Source organism: Lissotriton vulgaris, chromosome 3_2 (assembly GCF_964263255.1).
Source record: "Lissotriton vulgaris chromosome 3_2, aLisVul1.2, whole genome shotgun sequence".
NCBI lineage: Eukaryota > Metazoa > Chordata > Amphibia > Caudata > Salamandridae > Lissotriton > Lissotriton vulgaris.
Window position 1 is genome coordinate 25,476,525 of NC_141690.1, and position 22,713 is coordinate 25,499,237.

Genomic DNA, 22,713 nt, shown 5'->3' on the forward strand with positions numbered 1-22,713 from the left:
AGAACCACATTGTCTACCTTACTGAGCACTGTGAGTTTATGGGTGGAACTACAGCAGGTAGGAAACCTCTGGACTCAACCTCTTCTTAAAAGAGTAACGAAAAACATCTTTATTGGAAAAGGGGGTTACATTGTGTGAAATGTGACTGACACTGGAACAAAGGGTTCAAGCTTGGTTCTAAGACAGAATATCATCTACAGAAATATAGTATCAAGATTCTGTCCTAAATATTCAAAAAGGTTGCCCCATTGTGTGTAGGTTTTATTTTATTAACTTCAATTGGGTGAAATATTTTTAAATCATATTTAGGACTCCATATTTAAGTCAGAGTCTATTCTGACAATATTTTCTACCATAGTACCAAGCTTATCAAGCGCATTACGTCACTGATGTACATAAGATGGTCAATTATACTTGTGTAATTGAGGTAGAGATGTAGCCTTGGCGTATTCACGTGCATTCCGTAGCAAGAACCCCTTCGTATAGCCTTGCTCAAACAGAGCTTTAAAAGGCTGGCATCATTAGCTTTGCCCTGTTACTTGGCTCTTGAGCAACTGAGAGACAGATTCTCACAGTAGTTTGTGTTTCTGTGATATATATGGCTGCACTCAGGATTTTGCTAGATTTTTTCATTTTTGAGGTTAGTAAAAATCCAGAGGAATGTGCGTGGAACTATAAACGTGGTATACTTTAAGTGTAGACCTGATCTCACTAACTTTACATCTGTGGAGTACTTATCGGCTGAGAATTCACAATTTATGGGTCGGGAAAAAGAGCATTTTAGAATTTTCTCCTCGTGTTTTTCTCCACTAAAATCACATGATTTGTATCCATAATTGCAATCACCCATAAAGCCAGCAGGTTTTGCTTACTGTCACACCATGAACACACACATTCTCAAGATTTTTTAAAGAATGAATTCAGATACGTAATCGGGGTGTTTACTGCTTTTAGGAGGAATTGTTCCCCTTTGCATAATGTTATCGATACGGAAATTCCATTCGACTGGCAGATTTTCCTAAATTTCAATTCCACCTTCGATTATGAATACATGTATCAACATCTGTCAGTTATCTTTACTAGCATAACCATTCTTGCAGTTATGTGAAACTCAGTTGCATACAGTTTTCTGAGAATCTCTTCCTAGGTCTCTGGAGGAACCAAGAGCTAAGAATGCTGATGACACTCTGCTCACAGATAGCACTTGTCTAACACTTGCTTAAGTTCGTCCATCAACACTTGGGGGTAGAACAGTTGTGGCTTTCGAGATCCCCATGGAAACAGAGCATACTTTACAATGCCTGTTAGTGATGGACTATAGATTCATAGTTATTTCTCCCACTGAACGTACTGTGGAGCAGTGTAATACCTAGAGAATTAATGGAACCTGATCTCACTGTACCTTCGTTGAATATTGGAAAGACGGCCCTGCTACGGGAGGTTTTGGGGTGCCTTGGCTGTGATTGCTTCTTCAATGCTGTGATCTTATTAGACTGTGTTTCAGAGATACATCTATTTCTGCATCACCCTCTTGCGCTGTTCTAGTGAAGAAGTCAGAGGTGAGGTTAGGAGACAGATTTAAGCTCATCGTTAAGACCTAATTATAATTATATAAAAGGTGTTTTTGCTCAGATGTTGGTTACTGAACATGTGTAGGTCTTTGCAGTAGTTAGATGATGGGTTTAGGAATGCGAAAAAGGATGTCTTAATAGCCCTCAATGAACAATAGTATTGAACTCCCAAGTTTACAACTTTACAGAACTTGGCATCCATGCCTGTAGTCTCCTTTCCCAGCTAAGTGATTGCATCTACACCAGTGACTCATACAGGTTGTAATAAAAAATAAAAAGGACACATTCTTGTATTATTTGAATATTTTAGTATGCACAAGGACAACCAGTCTTTTCTGGACAATGATGATCATCCTAAAAATGCAGTTCTGTGCTGCTTGTGGTAAGTACTTTATTACTCAGAAGTCCTAAAAATTATTTTAGGTTCCTCCGTACCTGAACTTGGCGCAGAAATAGGGAAAAGAGGGAGCTGGACTTGCGCTTTTATGTGCAGGGAATTAAAAATCATATCGTTTTGCACCAATCCTTCACTGTAACATACAAGAAGATTCCCCAGTTAAAGTTCTGCTATAGTGTGTCTTTGCTACTTTTTGATTGGAACGACATCTTGGTTGGGTCAAGTATCAGTTTAACACGCAAAGCACTTTGAAAGATCCAGGTGCAGATGTGTTTTCTAACAAGGATCATGGACATCCAAAAAATAGGCATTATAGGATTATGATCTGTAAAACACAGTCATATACAATCTACCACCCATATAGTAACAAACAAATATTCAAATGGAAATTTGATTTTATTTGTTCTTTTTATTGCATTTTCCAACAGATTTAGTTTCATACTTTGCAAATAACCAAGCGACAAAGACAGCCCCCACACTTCCATCTCCTCCCAGGCATCCCACCACAACCACTGATTCCAGCGAATTGGTTCTGCAGCACTTATTAATTTGAAATCTCTACATTCGGACATTGGCTGGTGCATGATGTTTTCTAGATCCCTTTGTCTGCTCCACTTGTGCGTCCAACTATATATCAATATTCCCACTAAAGCCCCCATATCTTGCTATGCTTCTGAAAGCATCTTCCATATCTATACAAAAATATATCTATATCTGAGTTGGAGTATTAATCCATCCCACTCATTACTTCTGTTATGGAGGGGGGGTACTTTAGACCTCCAATGACATTCAATATCATGTGTGGACAACATAAACCCAATGCCAACAAATAACTTCTATTGCAGTCCTACTTCAGAGATACCCCAACAACATCCATTTTGGGTGAGCCTCTATTGGGATTCCCATTACTTTTGTCATTGTATCTCGGATTGTCAATCAGTAGGTGTGAATCACGGGACACTCCCATACCACATACATAAGGCTGCCCCTTGCCTTTCCATCCTGAAGGTAATCTCTAATGGATACTTCCAATCACAGATTCCTCACCATGTGCTCTCACCAGGTACTAGATTGGAAAAGGAAACTGTTGTAATAGCTGCAGCTTGCCTGACACTTATAATAGCCAAGTCCCCAGAGAACGCTGCCAACACAGCTTGTGTTTGCCTTTCGCAGGGAACACTTCCTTTCACAACTCTTTTGATAACAACTGCTTGAGTGGTCAAGAAGGTATGCAGTGTGTCACTTCTTCCTAAGAAACTAGATTACAAGTTACATTACTACCTGCTCTCCCAGGGTAGCTCGTAGAAGTAGGTTTATGTGTTGTAAGTTTTTGGATGACATTTCAATCATTTTATTCTCGTTGTTTACAACATGCCTTTTTGCTGTTTTTATGTTATACTTAGTGGTTATTTCAGATGTATTAAGAATTAGGTTTGTCCTGTTTATAATAAACCCTTTTTAGTCATAAATTTCCATTATTTTTATTGCAGTATGTTTGGTATTGTGAAGAACGGAATAGGTTTACTGTTATCACTGTGCCCCTAATCCCATGTTAGGGATTGTTAATAACCCAAAAGCAATGACTTCACATCAACCATATATTGGTGAGGGTCTGCAGGACTATTATACCCTGTCATTCACATTCATAGCTGGTGCACTGAACTAAGTTCACCTGCGTCACCCCTAGGTGGGAAAGCTAACCTCATAAAACTACATCAGAGTCGTAGTTTACAAAGCTTTCTTGCTTTATACATCAGCAGCTGTTTCTTCACTGACAATAGTTTCAAAAATATCCCCAGCTCCGGCATATGGCCCAAAACAGTTCTCTGCAAAAGCTCATTCAATGTAGAGGTATACCTTTGCTTAAGTAAATCCTCAGGTTAATGTGGACTCTCTACTTGTTTCTCTGCCCTGATAGCTGTACTGCAGAGGGATAACCGCCATTTCTGGATTGGACGTGGATGCAATAGAAGGCTTTCAACTTGTTTCACATGAACACAATTGCAGATAATTTGCTACCACCCCTTTTTACAAATGCTGACCATTATATTAACTTGTAAAAAGTGGGTCAGACAACTCCTCTAATCTGCCCGAGTTTCACCCCTGGGAAGCACAAGAATAGGCCTCTTTTGTGATGGTAGTTTGAAAAGCTGCATAATTCCTCTAATTACAATTCACCACTGAGGAGACCAATGCTTTCCTCATGACATACATTTTGCAAGTGACTCCGGCTGGCTCAGAACTGTTGTTAACATTCTTCACAGCCCTAATCAACCTGATTCAGTTAGCTTGGTTTCATCCATGCTCAGCCCTCACAGAGGGTGGAATTGAGTTGCTCTATACCTACATGTCAGACACAGCATCCAACTTTAGAAAGTCTAGTAATGCTGGACTCCACAAGTAAGGTCAATCCAAACTCTTTACTGGTTATCTCTCCAACTGGAAATCAGAGACAATTGTTGCTATGCGTTCCTTGAACACAGTTTGCGTTCCAGATAACTATATGCATGCACTGTGGAATATGGCACATGCATTTTTACTTGCATTGCTTGGTGATCTCCACAACACTTTTCGTCAGATAGTACACTTTGGACAGCTTGCTCAAAATACATCCTATATTCTGGGGTGAAACCACTGATTCTGTAAAGTCCTTAAAGGATTGAATACTTGGATGAGTACCACTGGCTTCTCTAAAGATGTCCACGCTTCACTTATAGATATGCTCCTTGATGAGCCTGAGTTTTTTGTGAAAAACCTGATGCAGCCTTACAGCACTTCCAGGGCAGTAGAGTTATGACTCACTCATCGAGATCCTTTCAAATGTTCATCATTTTCCATCAGCAGCACCGAAAACTTAGTGGATAATTGAGGGATCACTCATTCCATCAGCAGAAGCCCTTGCACCAAATACAGCAGACATTGTAGTGTTTTCTGTTACTGCTGGGGCATCTGTTGTGACAGGGGGCAAGGTTAGCAACAGGAGCAACATTCCTCATCCTCTTCTCCAGGTACAACCTCCAAATGTTTTTAGTTCATCCTCAAGTAAACAATTGAGACCAGTGGGTGAGAATGAATGATTGATGAAGCATTGCTTTCCTTACATTCACTCTATTATAGGCCAGTGGGTCCTCCAGTTGGCCAAGTTGGTTATGGTTTTCTCTACATGGACAACAATTCTCATGCCTACTAAATTTACACTCAAACATCAGTGGATCATGCCAGTATTTTGATCAAAGAATTGCTGGTGCTACTCACTAAGCAACTGATTACTCTCTGAATGGTTCAGGTGCTGTTGACATTGGACCTTGACCACTGTATGGGATTCCTATTCATGCACTTCCAAACAAAATGTCTCACTACTGTAGTAAGGTCTAACCACTTTCCATTTGCTTATGGATGTATCAGAACGAGTAGAAGAAATCAAATATTTCCTGGAGTCAATTCCAATTTATTTTGTCGTGTTTCATAGCAAATGTGAGAACATTTATAGCCAACATGTGTTTCGCTTCTTTACCTCGGCCATCTGGTGTGGGGCTTCCTCGGAGCGTTTAAATCGGTAGCTGGGTTAGGAGTAGTAGTCTGTCCTTGCCCAGTAAGTATTGTGGTCCGGTGGTATGAATGGAATCAGGCGTCTGTTATGGTCAAACTTCCCATTCACAGTCATGCCATCAGCCATTCTGAGCCCTTATGAAGTTAACATTGTGGTTGCGCCCCTTCTACATTGGTCAGGGATACATATATTTTCATACATTGATGACTGGCTGAAGTAGGTTGGTTTGCTTGAGCTAGTCTTGGACCACTTGCAGATAAGCCTTGTTACATTTAAACCTGGGGTTTTGATTTAATGACCCCAGATCACATCATCTTCCTGTTCAGGGTATTTGCTTTGGCTGGGTCATGGTGGACACAATTGCCCTGCAGTCCTTCCCACCCCACCACAAGTCTGGGACATTCAGTAAATAATGCTGATGTTTCAAGCTCCTGTTTTAGCCTGACACTACTGAGGGGTCTTGTTCTGGTTCATACACCATGCTGTTGCCTCTCACCCTTTGTCACGTGCTCTTCCTTCATTTCACGATGCACTAACCTTGACGTTTAGGTTCCAGCAGCACTGATGTAATTCACCACACATTGCCAAACTCCCAGCCAACCTCATACTGCTACTGTGTTGGTTAATAGTAGACTTAGGGAAAAGAGATTGTGACAAGAGAGAGAAACGTAGACACTGGATATTGTCACACTGCCTGGCTGCAAAGTTGAGCTTGCTCTGTACTGCAGCAGTGCTGATATCTGAAAACAAAAGAAGACTTTTAGTATTAGTTAGGCTATTGTTGACCTTGGATGTTAACGTCTGATACCATATTTGCTGTATCTGCTAACACTCTCTTCTAACACTCCCTGTATTTGCCACTCTCTATTTTGAAAAGAAACTCAATATTGCTATTGAGTACTGAAAACCGCACTCTGGGTTACTATTGGCTGATAACTGTAAAATACAATAAATTCATTAATATGGTGTAGTTAATCTACACTTTTGATAATCATATATTCAGAATTACCATACAACACTTGACCTGCAACAACAATTATGTGCCCAAATAATTCCCCTGACTTCTCATATGAAACCATTCTATTCATTTTTAAGTTCTCACGCTAGCTGGAAACCTCTGGTGCAAAATAATATAGTGAAAGATTGAGTTTGTAATCCAAATGAAGCTCTTCTTGTGGAATGATCAACTGCAGTGAGATTGTACATCTAATGAAGGACTCCTGGAGAAAATAGTAAGGTGGAAAAATAGTGTTCATTATCCTGAGGGATGGCTCTTAATGAAAATGAACTAAGTGTGAAAAGAAAGCCTGTAATCGTAATAGATAACTCTTCTGGGAAATAACAAGTGCAAGTCCACAAGTCTGATTTAGATCTCGGCGAATGGGATACTCTGTCACAAACATGACGGGTAGCCTGCCTGCCCTATTACAAATGCATTATATCTTATGGCACTTGCAACACAGCAGACGGGATATTCGTCATGTTTTGATCATAGTATCACATACACCAAGATCTAAAGTGTAGTTTGAGAATGTTTCTTTGATGATTTCAAAGATTTCTTGCACAGACTTCTCAGATAACAGGAATTCTGACTTCCAGCAGAAAGTCAGGACTTTAAGTAAGATTCTACGGACCATGAGGAACTTATGCTCTAGCTATTCAAGATGGCCGCCACCATCTGCAAGTCATGTAAGAGTCACGTGGCTTCATGGTATGTGTACTCTTTTTTTACCTTAATTTCGGTCTTTGACATAAGAGCATCTCTCTGAGATATAAGGCTTCTGTCCAAATGGTGACCACGCTCTACAAACTCATCCATCCTCGTCTTCTCCTGAAAACATGTAAGCTTAAAAGCTTTAGAGGAGTGTGTCATGCAGGATCAGTGTGTAGAAATGAGCATGTTTCTCACTGTATTATGACACTTCAGTTGAATCTGCAACTGCAGTTGGCTCCACACTGGCAATGTCTTTTTAACAGAATCAGTTTGTCTACTGAGGCAGACCAGAATCTTTAGTGATGGGTGATGTGGGTGACCATTATCCTTGACCCATCACCTAGATTAAGTGCAGCTAGAGGATTTTTCTTTTCAATGGAGGAATATAACCCCATAAATCTTTGGGAGTTAAGTGCGATCCTGCTGGCCTTACAAGCTTTTCTCCCTTCGATCAAGGACAGTTAATCCAGGTGCTGATGCACAATATGAATGCCATGTGGTTATAAAAAAAGCATGGCAGATAGAGGGTTCATACCCTCCATGAAGAGGCTCTTAGACCGTGGCAGTGACTGATATTTCACAGGACTCCCGGTAAGTTCATCATCTTGAGGATTCCCTCAACATCAGGGCAAATGAATACAGAAGACTTGCTGTCCTGAACTTCCATTATAATGTACACTTAATTTGTGGAGACTGAGCAGAATCATCCAAGGCATTTTCAATCTTCCTTCAGAAGGAATACATGTCATTCTGGCTGCCCATCGTTCTTCTATCTAGAAAATGTTTTTAGGCTATTGGTCCAAAGTTGTCACCTGATGAGAAGGAAAACAGGTTGCCTCCTTCCTGGCAAGACTGTCTGATGATGGTCTTTCATTTCATCTTTGGTCCAGCAAAGGTTTGCTGTATGCACTGTTAAAAATGGCAGATGGGAGGGAGGAGTTGGGCATAGGCTCACTTACACCTGCATAGGCTGTGTCCTATCCACACACAAAGGGCAACTTATCCCCCTCAACCCCTGTACTGAGTCTGCTGCCTGGGCAGGAAGGGAGGATCTCTGTGCATTTCAAAGGCATGCCTTTGAAGTCTCTCCCACCTCAAAGGCACCAATGGGTATTAGTACTGGACCTCAGACGCTACAAAGTCAGTACAATTCTGGACCTGTGAATACTTTGCCTACAAGAAGGGCTGCTGTGCTGCTAAAGGACTGCCACTCTTCTGGATTGCACTCTATCTGCTGGTCTACTGTGTGCTGCCCTCTTGCCTGGGTGAGAAGGGCTGGACTTGCATCACTTGCCCCAGAACTAAGAGTGACTACAAGGTTTCGCTGGCTGGCCTCCTGGTCTGAAGCTTCGGGGACATAACAGGCTTCCAACCTTTGCATCTGGACTCTGTCATCTGTGAGTCTACCCTGCCAAGTGGTGTCACCCCCGTCTTGAACCCTTGGAAGCGGGCCTAAGGTGCATGCCCGCAGAGCCAACGCATCTTCTCTGCTCAGCAACGCACCCCCAAGCAGAACCTATGCACCTGCTCGTCTGTGCCGCGCATCAGCAAGCCGAACTGACACATCGCTGGTGTTGCGTGTATTGAACCTATCGCAAAAGACTCGCCTCCAGCATTTTGAGACTGACGGATCGCCTTCGGGACCGCTGCTGCGTGACACGTTTGCTGATCAAGCTCCTTGTATCTTTCGTCAATGGGAGCCTCGACGAAAATGACTAAACTCTGCATCGCAGCCTCACCCCTCATTGGAATCACCCATCGCCTTAGCTGCGCCTTGCATCTTCTACACCGGGCTTCTTATCCTAAGCTTCGTAGGCAGGATCCTCCACATCGACGCCACAGGACATCGCCCCACAGCCTTGCCGCATCTTGGAACCAATGCATTGCCTCTGCTGTGCCACGCATCTTTGACGAGGATCCACACCACCCTCCACAACCATGATTTAAGGTACTTTGTTCAGTGGGCCTAACTGGGTCCCCATAGCCAGTCCTTACTCCATCATGGTCGACTTGAAATCGTGACTTTGTGCTGCGTGTCCCGCATGGCCAGATATCCCCAATAGCACTTTGTGCTATTTAGTACTATTTTTCACTATAAACTTTAAAAATGAATATCTCCAGTTCTGCTAATTGGATTGTTGTTGTTTTGGTCTTGTTTTATTTATTAAAAGCAGAGCTATCATTCTAACCTGGTGTGCAGTCTCTTTGTGTTGGATTTTCACTATTTTACTGTTTGAAGCGTTGCACAAAAACATTATACATTGCCTCTAAGTTAAGTCTGACTGCTCTGTGCCAAGCGATCACAGGGTGAGCACAGGTTAATGTAGGGCTTGCCCGCTCCTTAGCCGGACTAGGATTGACCAGAGCTTATTCTCCAGCCAACCAGTAACCCAATTTCAAACAATGTCCCACTTAATTTTTGTTTTTAGTATTTTTTTTTGTTTTGCCGTTGGTACTGAACATGACAACCAAAATGTGAATACAAATGCTTCAATAGCAAAAATCTCTGATGACCACCCTCGCCTCCCTCTGAGCATCACACAAATTAAGGTAGGCCCTGGCTCCACTTCCAGCACAGTCTTCAGGACCTCACACTTCGTGACCCACTTTTTAAAATGGCAAATGTTTGTGATACACCTGCCACTAATGGACAAAAGAGAAGATTTTTTATTGTAACTAAAACATTGTGTGGCAGTGCATTGTAATTTACAGGCATCATATTTTCCATTGAAACAGCACTAGCTGTGCACAAACATACCGGTTTACTGATAACACTATTTGCCACTTAAAAGATAATGTATGGAAATCTGGTTTCAGTGAATATTTATCATGTTATGTTATGTTATGTTAGTATTTGGTAAAGCGCAACAGCTGCCCCAGCAAAGAGGCGTCCCGGCGCTGAGGAACCACGGAAACTCTAACAGAGGAATAGAAGGAAGACAGCTAGGAGACCTAGGGAGAGGGGAACAGGTGGGTTTTGACGGCTTTCCGGAAGGCAGACAGATTTTCCAGTGAGCGGATGTTCAGTGGCAGGGTGTTCCATAGTTTGGCTCTCAACACCCTGAAGGAGCGTCCACCAGTACGGGCTAGCTTTGTACGGGGTACAATCAGTAGGTGTTGACCTAGTGAGCGCAGGTTGCGCTGTGGCACATATGGTGTTAGGAGTGGGCGGAGAAGTTCTGGGCATCCAGTTTTAAGGATTTTATAAGTCATGATGAGTGTTTTAAACTGGATTCAGAAGTCGATGGGTAGCCAGTGCAGCTTTCTAGTTGTAGCTCTGGCTGAACATCTGCGGACGAGACCGACCAAGGTTCTTCCCGCGGTGTTCTGCACGCGTTGCAGTCGTGCTATCTCCGCTTTGTTGGTGCCCAGAAGTAAGACATTGGCGTAGTCCAAGCGGGAGAGAATTGTGGCTTGGACAATCAGTTGACAAACCTTGGGGTCAAAAAAGCTGAGTATCGGATTGAGGCTCCTCAACAGGCCCACACAGGTAGCTGCTACTTTTTTTGTGTGGGTCTGGAAGCTAAGTGAGTAGTCCATCCAGACGCCTAGGTTTTTGACCAAGGATTTAGGAGGTGGGATGGTGCCCAGCGACGAAGGCCACCAGTGCTCGTTCCAGTGGCTGGTATTCTTTCCGAGGAGCAGCACCTCCATCTTGCCTGCATTAAGCTGCAGGCAGTTGTCTGTCATCCACTGGGCTACAGCAGCCGGACCATCCCTAAATCTTGAGGCCGAGGTAGAAGGACATTCGGTGAGAGTGATGGCCAGCTGCGTGTCATCTGCGTATGACACCAGCGTGAGGTCCTATTCTTTAGCCACTGCGGCGAGTGGTTGCACATATAGGTTAAAAAGGGATGGGCTAAGTGCAGAGCCCCGAGGGACTCCCTGTCCGATGGGGTGGGGCTGGGAAAGAAATGGGGGAGCTGACACCCGGAAAGATCTGTCTTTCAGGAAGGAGCGGAACCATTCCGGGGCAAAGCCTGAGATTCCCACAGTGGCCAGACGATTTAACAGTATGTTATGAGAAACCGTGTCAAAGGCTGCGCTGAGGTCTAACAGGATCAGCGCAGCACTTTGACCGGCATCAAGTATCATCATTTGCCGGCAAAAGTATTGTCATTTGCCATTCACCAAGTAAAGTTGCTTAATTTGTTTTGATCTTGTTTCCAGCACACTTCAGAATTACACGACTTAGCTTCATTTTTGCTTTCCTAACTACTGAATTCATATACTTAATTTACAGGTATTTACATTGTGTTGTGTTGTAAAAAAAGAGGACATCCTAAAGCCGTTTCTTTTGCACTTCCTGAACTCCAGCAAGGTTGCTACAAAACTCACTTTAAAAACTATCTCACTAGGTAGTCATAGCAAGATAAGTAAACACCCATCCCACTTTAAAATAATAAGCACCAATTTTTCAAAAGACATAGCCTGTCATTTGTCTTTGAATCTTTGCAAATGTAACAAGATAAACATAGAATTTTAAGGTGCCTTTATTTCTTGGACTTTTCCAACCCATCAAAAATCATCTCATGACCCACAGCTTTGGAATTGCTGGACTAAGTAGCACTATGTGGATGATAACATATTTGTAACGTTTGTCAGTGCAAAAAAGAAAGGTGGTTGAGAAAAAGACAAAAAGGCTCACAAGCATCTTCTTTTTGGCCTTATAAATCATTCCAACACATTTCTGGCTCTCAGCATTCCATACTTCGGTATTTGACAGGTGGTGATGTGGATATCTCTTCATATTTGACCTGGCACTTCTGCATCGATTCACTCGCCTGTTTATATATATGGTAATTTTCCTGCTTGACACTGCAGGACTTCCTGGTCAAAAGTTTACTCCTGAGACCTGCTTCTCTGGAGGGGACGTTCAATCAATCAAAGAGTTCTTGAAAAGCGCGACTTGAAACACCGGCGCTGGGTCCTAACATCCTTGTTCGAAGAGTCATGTCTTGAGCTTTTTTCTGAATTCTTCAACAGAAGGACTGGTGCATAGGTGAAGGGAAAGGTCACTCCTGGACTTGGTGGCGAGGTAGCTTTTTTGGCGGAACATGTAGGGTGTGGGCTAGGGCGAGGAAGGTGGATTGGCATTCCCTGGCGGTCCGATGGAACATCAGGCAGTGGTCGATGTAGGCGGACCTTGAGTTGTGGAAGGACTTAGAGGCATGAGTCTGGAGTTTGAAGAGGCATCTTTTCCTTACAGGGAGCCAGTGGAGTGATCGGAGGTAGGAGGTAGTGCTGGTTCTCCTGGGTAAGTTGACGATGAGTCTTGCTGCGGTGTTCTGGTTGGTCTGGAGAGATCTAAGTAGTTGTTTGGTGGCTCTGGCATAGAGTGCATTGCTGTGGTCGAGGCGACTGAAGAGGAGATCGGGGTGACTGTTTTCCTCATGGAGATGGGGATCCAGCAGAAGATCTTGCAGAGCATGCAGAGGTTGTGGAAGCAGAAGGAGGAGACGGCATAGCCTAGGGTATTGGTTAGTTGGCTTGGTTAGTTGGCTGTCCCTGATGATTCTGAGGTTGAGTATATGGATAGAGGGAGCAGAAGCCGAGCAGAGTGCAGTGGGCCCCCAGGAGTCATCCCAGGGGAAAGGATTGTTTCCGAAGATGAGTGCCTCCATTTTATCTGACTTGAGATTCAGGCAGTTGGCCTTTATCCACTTGGTGATGTCGGGCAAGGTATTCTGGAAGATGGCTCTGGTGGTGTTGGTGTCTTCTGTGAAGGAAAGGATGAACTGCGTGACGACATATGAGATGAGGTTGACTCCGTGGGTGCCGGCAATATCTGCTAAGGCATCATGTAGGTGTTGAAGATGGTGGGATTGAGAGAAGAAACCTGGGGGACGTCGCAGATGATGTTCTTGGGTTTGTAGGAAAAAGGTCATAGGTGGATCCTCTGTGCTTGGTTGGAAGGAGGCAATCCAGTTGAGATCATTGCCTTGGATGCCCAGGTAGTGCGGTCTGTTGATGGGAGATGTATCAGAGGCCGCCAAGAGGTCGAGGAGGATGAGGGCTGTTATTTCCCCTTGGTCGAGGAGGCGTTTGATGTAGTCTGTAGCTGAGTTCAGATTGGGAGATGTCGAGAAGGTTGTTCTCTTTGAGGTACTCTGTGAGCTGGCAGTTGATGGCTTTCTCCAAGATTTCGGCTGCAAAGGGGAGTAGCAAAATGGATCGATAATTCTTGAGTACTCTTTGGTCGGCTGAGGGTTTTTTCAGGAAAGGCTTGACCTCCGCATGCTTCCATGCAGCGGGGATGGTGACTGTCGTGATGGACATGTTGAAGATCTTTGTGAGTGGGTTGTTGATTTATTCTCTTCCTAGGTTGTAGATTTTGTGTGGGCAGGGATCCGTGGGTGTACCAGAGTGGATTGAATTCATGGTGGTTGTGCTACCTTAGATCGAGAGCTGATTTCATGGGTCAAGCCTGGGTGTTTTGAGGGCAGAGGTCCAGAGGGGTTCTGTGACTTTGTTTCATTTTTGGTAGGGTCGGGTGGGTGTTGTGGTGAGCCAGTGAGGGTGAGGTGGGCGATGCTGTGATCTGTCCAGGTCCGTTCTGTTATGTGGGAGAACTTGATTCTGTCAGTGGAGGAGAAGATAGGGTCCGGATTGTGTCCTGTGATGTGTGTGGGGTGGAGTCGAGGGGTGAGAACCTGATGTTGCTCATCTTCTTCAGAAGGGTGGCAGAGTTGGTGTATTTGAGTCCTTCGAGGTGGAAGGTCAGGGCTCCTAGGATGATGTAGTGATGGAAGTCGACTGCCAGGAGGGGCGATGTAGTTGGAGATGCATTGCAGAAGCTAGGACAGGGGTTTGTATTTGAAGGTTCCTCTGATGGTGGTTTGTGCGTCAAGTTTGATCTGAAAGTTGAGGTGTTTCATGATCGGCATGCTTTTGTCGTCTGGGGTGGTGTATTGGAGGGTGTCTTTGTGGACGAAGGCAATTGCTCCACCATGTCTGCCAGCACGGTCGCGGTGTAGCAGCTTATAGCCGGGGTTCGTCGCAGTGGCGATGTCAGGTGCCGATGAGAAGGTAAGCCAAGTTTCTCTGATGAACATCATGTTGGGGGCGAGGGTCCTTATGGTGTCCCAGACTTCAGTGGCATGCTTGCAGAGGGATATGACATTGAGTAGCGGGCAGTGGAGCGTCGGGTCCTGGGTTGTTTGGAGTCATTGGGGGGTTGACGCTGCAGGTGAAACAGCAGTTCTGGCAGATGAATGCCTTCTGTGGTTCTAGGCGAGGGCTAGCAGCAATGGGTGTCTCTCCGGAGGTTGAGAGACTGTAGTTCGTTGGAGGTGTATTGGTGGGGGATGTAGGGCCAGGGCTCCTTTTGCTGAGTGCGGTCCAGGCACAGATGGTCATTCCTTTGTCGTGCATTTGGCACGCCCATGCTGCGGCCTCCATTAAGTAGGTCCTGGGGTAGGAGGGTTGGTGGGAGGCTGGTGGCTGCGAAGGTGGTTAACAACTAAGCAGCGGGAGAATGGGTGGGCTCATGAATACAAAATAGAAAGGCTGAATAGCAAGGGGAAGGGGACACAACTAAACTATACAAAAAGGAAAACGTCTGACTAGAAGAGGGGGACACAAGGAAAGTAAACAGAATCAGGCAGCAAGGCAAGAGCTGCATAAGAGCGTCAGGGGGAATTGGCACAAGACCTGCTCCTTTCCTTTGGTATTTAAATTACATTGATCAATATAATTGTTCATTCAATTCATTTGTCCTCTAAGGATCAGCTGGACTGCAGACTTTATCTCTCCTGGGCAGCTGTATCCTTGTGACTATTCTTCATGCCAGGCATGTCTCTGTCAGTTGGGCCAAAACTCTTTCTCCTCCAGTCATGGCAGTTTCTCTTGTCTCATGGCAGTTTATTCCTAGTCTTCCAAAGAAGTTCCAGAAACCATAGTGCTGTCTTCTTGTCCTTGGCTTTCTTTGACAATCTACAGCATTTTAAGACCATACATAACATGACATAACATACCTCATATACGGAATTTCAGAGTGAGAAGCAGTATTTTAAGACACTTTTTCTCCCATATTTAAAAGATTTAGCAACAACTTTGTAAATGCAAGATCCCCCCCCCCCTGAAACTGACAGGGATAGTGTACCGGGAAGCTGTGTTTTGTCTGGGAGCAGCACAGTTAGCAAAACGAGCTTCAATAATTGGATTGAGTTGGAGTGAACTATGATTGTGATATTTAAATAACGGTTTGTGAAAACTCTCTGAATTTCTTTAAATGTTAATTCGGCCTCTATTTACATTATTAATTAATTGTAAAAAGTGTAGATGCCTCTAAAAAAACTTATGTCTAGTTTCATTTGCATTTGTTGCTTTCACTTGTTATTCAAAAGGGACAGATTTTGCAGTATTTTGACCTTTTTTTACTTGTCTTGGAAAGAAAACACCAGCCATGCTGGTACAATCCTGGTAAGTTTGCATCCAAGGGCTCCCCTGCAGAATGTGACGAGGGGCCCGAGTCTCCCGTTTCCTACAGATATTCCTTGGTCGTGAGCTGAAAGGGGCCACCCTGAAGGATTGGGGGCCCCCTGCAGGGTCTGGGTCTCTCTGCGCCAGAGGGGCTGTAGGAGGCTGTGTTACGCACAATGGTCTTGCAGCGGAGTTTGGGATTCTGGAAAGGTCAGGACTGGTACTACATTTAGATACTGCCTACCCTCATCCACATTATTATTGACATGGTGGTTCTTCTCTCTTAGCATTATCAGTTATGGGTAGTTTAGATGGCAATAATTTATTATTTAAGCACTTTCTTTTGGTCGTCTTGGCAAACACTGGCCAAGCATTCTGGAAATCTTGACGTTGCAGCATAGTTAGCAGAAGGGTCTGTGGGGATTGAACTAAGAATTATTAGTGGCTTGGGTGGCTTTCTCAAAATACTGGATACTACTGTGATTTCACGGTCAATATGGGAACTGCTTTTTTGGGTAAGTTAGCTGCAATGACTGTGCATTTCATGTACGTCAGCTCCTACACGCATGAGGGCAATGGCACATTGGTGGCAAAGGCAGAAGACGACTGGGACAGATACGAAAGAGGTTGGAGGAGTACCATATTTTAATACATGGGCACCAGTTAAGGAAGGATATGGGAGTGGAGAATCAATGTTACCCTATTGATTGTCATTATAGATTGACATTTGGAATTGAAATTAGTTACAAAGTGGGCTGACATATATGGAAGAAGCAGAAGAGGGAGAATCATCAAGATAATGGGGCCCAGGTGGAGGCTTGGCCAAATTCACTGGTTTAACAGGGGTCTGGAGCAAAAAAGCTGGGAAGGGTGGTGCACCACCCTATAGAAAGTAATGAAGTGTGAGGCCAGTGAGTGCAGCTGAGTGAGAGGTGAGATTATTACAAATGACTGGACAAGGCTCTGCAAATGGAAGCATCCAGTATGTTAAGATGTTGACCAGAGCATATAGCGGGTATTGGGTACCTAGATGGCAGGTAATGATGAAGAGTCGCTGGGTGGCAAAGTAGTGCCTGGTAAATAGCAATGATGAAGATGACTTAAGAGAATCATATAGGCTTTCAGAAAGAAGTTATAGGGCATTTATGTGTTGGTAGGGCACAAGCGGAGGAAGGGTGAGCTAACTTTGGGGAAGCTTATTAGAGTTCAAGAAAGCCAGTGGTAAGTTAAGTGGCCCAAGGATGACATACATGAGCATGAGGAGGCTGTGGGTATTTACTGCAATCTGTTAATGGGAACAGAGTTTACCTGCAGGAGGCTAGGTGTGACAGCAGGAGCTGCTATAGGACTCACAGAGATTAGAGTGATGGTAGGGGTGGGACTTAAGGTGCTGCTGAGAAGGCAAAAATAAAGAGCAAACCATTGGGGACAGGATTATGACTCTCTCTGTTCTTGTGCCTAAAGGGATGATGGAGGAAATTTTTAGGGTGCTGGATGGCCCCACACAACATTGAAGGCCTGTGGGACAATACAGTGTAGATGGCATTGGCAGACTAGTGGAGATGATAGTGTTTGACAAGATAGGAGGCTTATGCCAAGAAGACAATACCGGGACGAGTGGGGGAGGAGGTACTGGTGACATTCGGTTGACATCTATATTTTCACTGCCTAGGTGAGATTTTCTGCTGGGTGTGCGCAGTGGAGAATGAAAGCCTTAGCTTGAGGGTGCTGTGCTATTTCTGGTACACAAGGTTTCAGCATATCCTTTGTATGGGCGGCATAGTGTAAGTGGGGCAAGACATGGGCTCCTCACCCATATACTATTTGGCTTTGGGCATGTGATTGAGTGTGAGAAGGTGAGGACTCGTTAGTGTCTTTGTAGTTTTTTTGGTAGGATTGCAAGGAATATTATACGCATGTGAATTGATGGACAAATGTCCAAGTGTATTTTTTTTCGAGGAGGGACCTTCCACCAAGTGGTGGTTGGAACCATGGACGTCAATTCACCAAAATGCCTTGGGTAGCACACATCATATGCCCTTTGACCTTCACTTTCACACACATATGCTCATACGTACATACACTCTTCTTACACGTGCAGACACATACACACATACTCTTACATCCATACTACAACCTACAAGCACACACACAACATACATTTTTAAAGCAGTTCTTTTACTTAACTCGGATGCCAGGAATGGTCATATTCCACGTTTTTCTATTCCATTTTTGATTACGCTAATAGCGAATAAGGTAATATTCACTATTCGTATAATTCAAAATAGACAGAAAACATGGACAGTTGAGCCCCAACCAAATATGCATAAGAACAAGCTACCTCTGTGTTCCTGGCACGGATTTTGCCACCTCCGAGGCCAGGGGTCGCAATGGTGGTGCCAGGGGTATCAGCGGCAGCCCAGGGGTCACAGTAGAAACCCCCAGTGACCCCTAAATGACATTCATGGTTGGGACCACTGTTGAGGGCACTTAGAGCAGTTTCTTGTTAGATCTTAAGCTGTTGCTGAATGTGTATGTTCACATGAATAACTTGTCTCTAGTTGGAATTGATAATTTATTAGATGTTAGTCGTACTTAGTTCAATGATTGGTTGATGAATGGTTTGGGATTCAACTGTACATGAGGAAACAGTAACAATGTGTGTTGGAATTTGATTGGTTGATTGCGGCTCAGAGAGTAGGAACACTGATTGGATGTTGTTAGAAATGGGATGTTTGGTTGGCTAGGACTTGCGCCTAAGCCAGGCAGGAACCACCCCTCTAGCCAGGGCAAGGGAGTTACACGCTGAAGATAACCCTTGCTCACCCCCTTGGTAGCTTGGCACGAGCAGTCAGGCTTATCCAAGAGGCAATGTCTAAGGCGTTTGTGCAACACACACACAGCAGCAACACACTAGGCACACCACAAAAGGCACTCCATACAAGGTTATACATAAAAATAGCCTTTGTATTATCCAAAACACATTAGAATAGTAATCACACAATATACAATGTGCCAACTGGTACTTGGCAGTATTTACAGGGGATTACATACACATGACAGGGCCAATTAGGCCACTGTCAGAACCATCACAAAGCACAAATAGTAAATGTAGAACACAACCAGTAACTACTGGCAAAACACTGTACTCAACATTATATGCTGCAACATAAATCATATTATGCAATCAGTATCACATCAGCATTAAAACACATTCTGCGCCAACCTCATAAGCATAAATACAATATGCAATAAACCTCACCAGCTTAAACACAGTATGAAATACCGTCCCAATCATAAACCTCAAATTAGAGAATAACCTCCTAAGTATAAACATAGTATGCAATAACCTCATAATCAAAAATCACATTTGAGGCATAAATCAGGGTGTATAAATCACATTTATCATAGGCACCACATAAATCACATTAGGGCCTTGTGCCCTACCAACCTACTGATACACTGGCCAACTGGCCTTCTCAAAGGGCCACAAAATCCCCTGTGTTCCAAATGTCAGGGCTGGCTGCCACTGCAGCAGAATCCAAGTGTGCAATTGTGCTGGCCCCACTGTGCCTTCTGGGTCCCCACTGGGACTCCTCAATATACTCTGGCCTGAATGTTGCAGCTTCCGCTAATTGCGGTGCACCTATGAAGAAACTGTGGCTGCTGGCACTCGCTGTGCCCTCTGGGCCCCCAATGGGGCTCTTCCAACAAATGTGCCCCAACGTTACAGTTGACCGCTATGGCGGCGCCACTGAGGGAAAAGAGGCCTGGGGTCACTGTGCCTCTCTTGTCTCACCTAGGGACTCTACAACAAAAATGCGGCCAAACGTTGCAGCTTCCCGCACTGGTGCGGCTCGGCTGTGAAAAATAAAGAGGCCCTGGCAGCGCCTCTGGAGCCCCACTCTGGGGCTTTTTAAACAAAATTGCCCCCATCATTGGAGCGGCTCGCTCTCTGGCGGGTCTTCTCAGGCAGCGACAATGTGCCTCAAACCTGGCACCCCTCGTCGGATCTCTTGGGGACTGGGGAAGTCGGAAATTGAGCTTGCAAGGCTCCGGCTGAGCCCCTCCCCTCGGGGCGCTTCCCATTCAGCCTCACTCACCGTACTTCTGGGCAGGACTCCTCAGGTCCATGCGGCAGGCTTTCGAAGAGCCCCCACTCCTCGGGGACTCTCCTCATCTTCTGCCGATGTACCCAGGGCTTCCCTCAGCTCACGGAAGCCCCGCCTGCTCACAGGCACTCACTGGGCCGTTACTCCGGCCAGCCGCGCTTCGATTGGAGGCCCTGCAGCCTCTTCCTATTTTGGACCCTGCCAAGAGTCAGGCAAGGCCACTTGGCTTCGTGGTCGGGCCGGCAGCTCTGTTTTCTGGCGCAGTGGTGGGTGGGCACCCGCTCGACAATAAAAGTATAAAGCGGCACCGCTGGGCCCAGGGAGGCCAGCACACCAGACCCTCCAGCAGGGCGGCAAGCCCTCGTGGGGGTTCCTCCTGGGCCCCCAGCAGCAGCAAGTCCAGGAACAGCACAACATCATGGGGTCATGGCCCAAATATTTATATAGTATATTCTTCCTTGTCTGCCGTGCAGTGCAGGGCTTGGGGGAACCAGCAAAAACTGGTTCAGGGGGGAATTGGAGCAATTTACCAGGCTCCTCTTCACCTTGGTCAGGTAGGGGCTCAGTGATCGGACACACTACTGGGGGCAGAGCCAGCATTGTACAGGAAAGGCACAATCCTATTCAGGGTCAGAGCACTACTCCTTCCACTAATCCAAATGTATATGTCCCATTCAACCTAGTGCTGACTCACCCTGCCCTTCCTGGAGCCACACACACCTCCCCAGCCCCTGTCACTCAAATGCCAGACATGCAATTCACATCAGGCAGGCAGATACATAGCACACAGAAATGCCAACTTCTAAAAGTGGCATTTTTAAAAAAGTTATAATACATCTGCGCACACCACTGTGCAGCATTTATTATTACAATTCCAAATATACTAAACTTGACCACGCTGCTCCTCTCATATCAGGAATTACCACTGAAGCACTTATCAGGGAATCCCCAGAGCATTCCTATGGGAGGGCAGCCCCACAGTAGCGAGAAACCAAACTGGCTGTTTGTCACTACCAGGACATGTCACACACTTAAGGTACATGTCCTATCTTTTTCCGACAATGCACCCTGCCCATAGGGCTAGCTAGGGGTGACTGACATGCAGAATAAAGGGGGTCCCAGACATTGCACACTCTTTAGGTGTCATGTCACAGCGGCAGTAACACTGCGCGCACAAGCCCTGGCAGAGGACTGAGATAGGTTTACAACGATACTTTGGTGGGTGACGCAATCAGCGCTGCAAGCCCACCAGTAGCATTTAATTTAACAGAGATGGGTGGTTTTGCAGGAAAATAAACACAATAGGAAGCTTTTGATTGAGTTGTTGGTCGGATGGACAACAAAACACCTCAAGGGAGATTTTTACTATCCACTGAGAAAAGGCTTCAAGGAAATAACATGGGTGTAAAATGTAGACCTATCCTAACCAAGAAGAAAACACCCAGCATATGAAGGACAAGCAAACTACTGAACAATTGTAAACAGATAAACTTGAAACTCCTACTTTGAATGCCCACAATAATCTAAAAACTCTCTAAACTCAGGGTCTGACTAAAACAATATGATGACTCCTAAATTTAAAACAACGCATACAGACAGCAAATCCTAGTAACATTAGGAACCTACAAGAAACAACTGTGGAAAAAAGCACAACCTTAATTGGCCCTGCCACAAACAGGATACCGAAATCACTGCAAGTCCTCCTACCTTTCCACACTAACAATCATAGATGTCTTTGGCCCCCAGATCTTTATCGCTCATGGACCTCCTAAAACTAGGAGAAAAAATTGGTACTCATGTGGGTGTGATGTAAGTTGGAAAAAGGTGTAACAAAAAGTAGGAACAACTGAGGGTTTAAGCCCTGGTTCAAGGTAGGTAGGCTTGCCTGTAGACAGGTCAAAATTAGGTGAGGAAACCAGCGCTGATGGCAACCAGTAGGATAAGAGACCCGTAGGTCTCGATTTTTAAAGAAGTGGTGGTGCTTAAGGCAATTGGAAGACCCAGTGCAGGACAGGTAGATCTCAATTCAAGATGGAACAGTGAAGCAGAGGGACAATTTAGGACCGATATTGATTGATAGGCCTTGAAAAGTTTAAATGGAGTTAAGAAATGGCGGAGAAAGAGTAAAGCAATGTTAGATCAAATGGGTTGGGTTGAGTTGTTGATTGGGACATGGGGATTTGCTGTTAATATCATTTTGATGAAAGGGATATTACTAAATTGTAGAGCAACAGGCTAGAGGAAGCAAAATGTGCACTTTATCCTGCTTATGTACTAAAGCCTCCTTTTTCAAAAGATAAAAATCATGTCTTTGTAGTCTGTCCATCCACCAAGCTTCGTAGTTAAGAATATTTCACATAATTGTACCAATACAAGCATAGTGTAAAAGTAGAAGGGAATTGCTACTTTATGTCCTTTTGAGAAACTGCTCGACAATACTTTGAGTAGCGTCCTTTAACACCACAAGCAAATTCTCCTGCAACGAGCTTCACAGTATGTAATGCATACGTAGACCCTGAGCAAGAGTTGTACATTGCTGCACTGTTCAGTAAAAAATGGCATGACAGTGATCGGATTTGTTTTGTTGTAGTTCACAGTTGTGAGATCTTTACTGTGGCCTTTCCAGGTTGCCACTAACCTTCATCAGGTATGGTGTGAACTCTGGCCCATCTCTAGCCTAGTTCACCCAGGCATCGGAAGAACCGTACCTCAGCCGTTGCCAGGAACCTTGGGGCATATTACCAACAACTAGCGATAATTATCGCTATGTTGGTTTAGCGGCGATATTTTTAATGCCGAGCTGCGGCGATTTTTATCGCTTAGGAACCTTGCTATTATCAAGGTTTATCTCCTAAGCGATAAAAATCGGCCGAAATGCATGAATATCACTGAAAAGTCAGCGATATTCATGCATTACCGAGCTAATGCTCTTAGCCATGTTATCC

At 44.7% G+C, this 22,713-nt stretch overlaps 1 protein-coding gene across 1 annotated transcript in view; it reads left to right on the forward strand.

Annotated features, from left to right (window-relative positions):
- Positions 1–22,713, forward strand: part of ARAP2 (ArfGAP with RhoGAP domain, ankyrin repeat and PH domain 2) — a 1,270,949-nt gene that overhangs the window by 542,955 nt on the left and 705,281 nt on the right. The window lies entirely within an intron of this gene.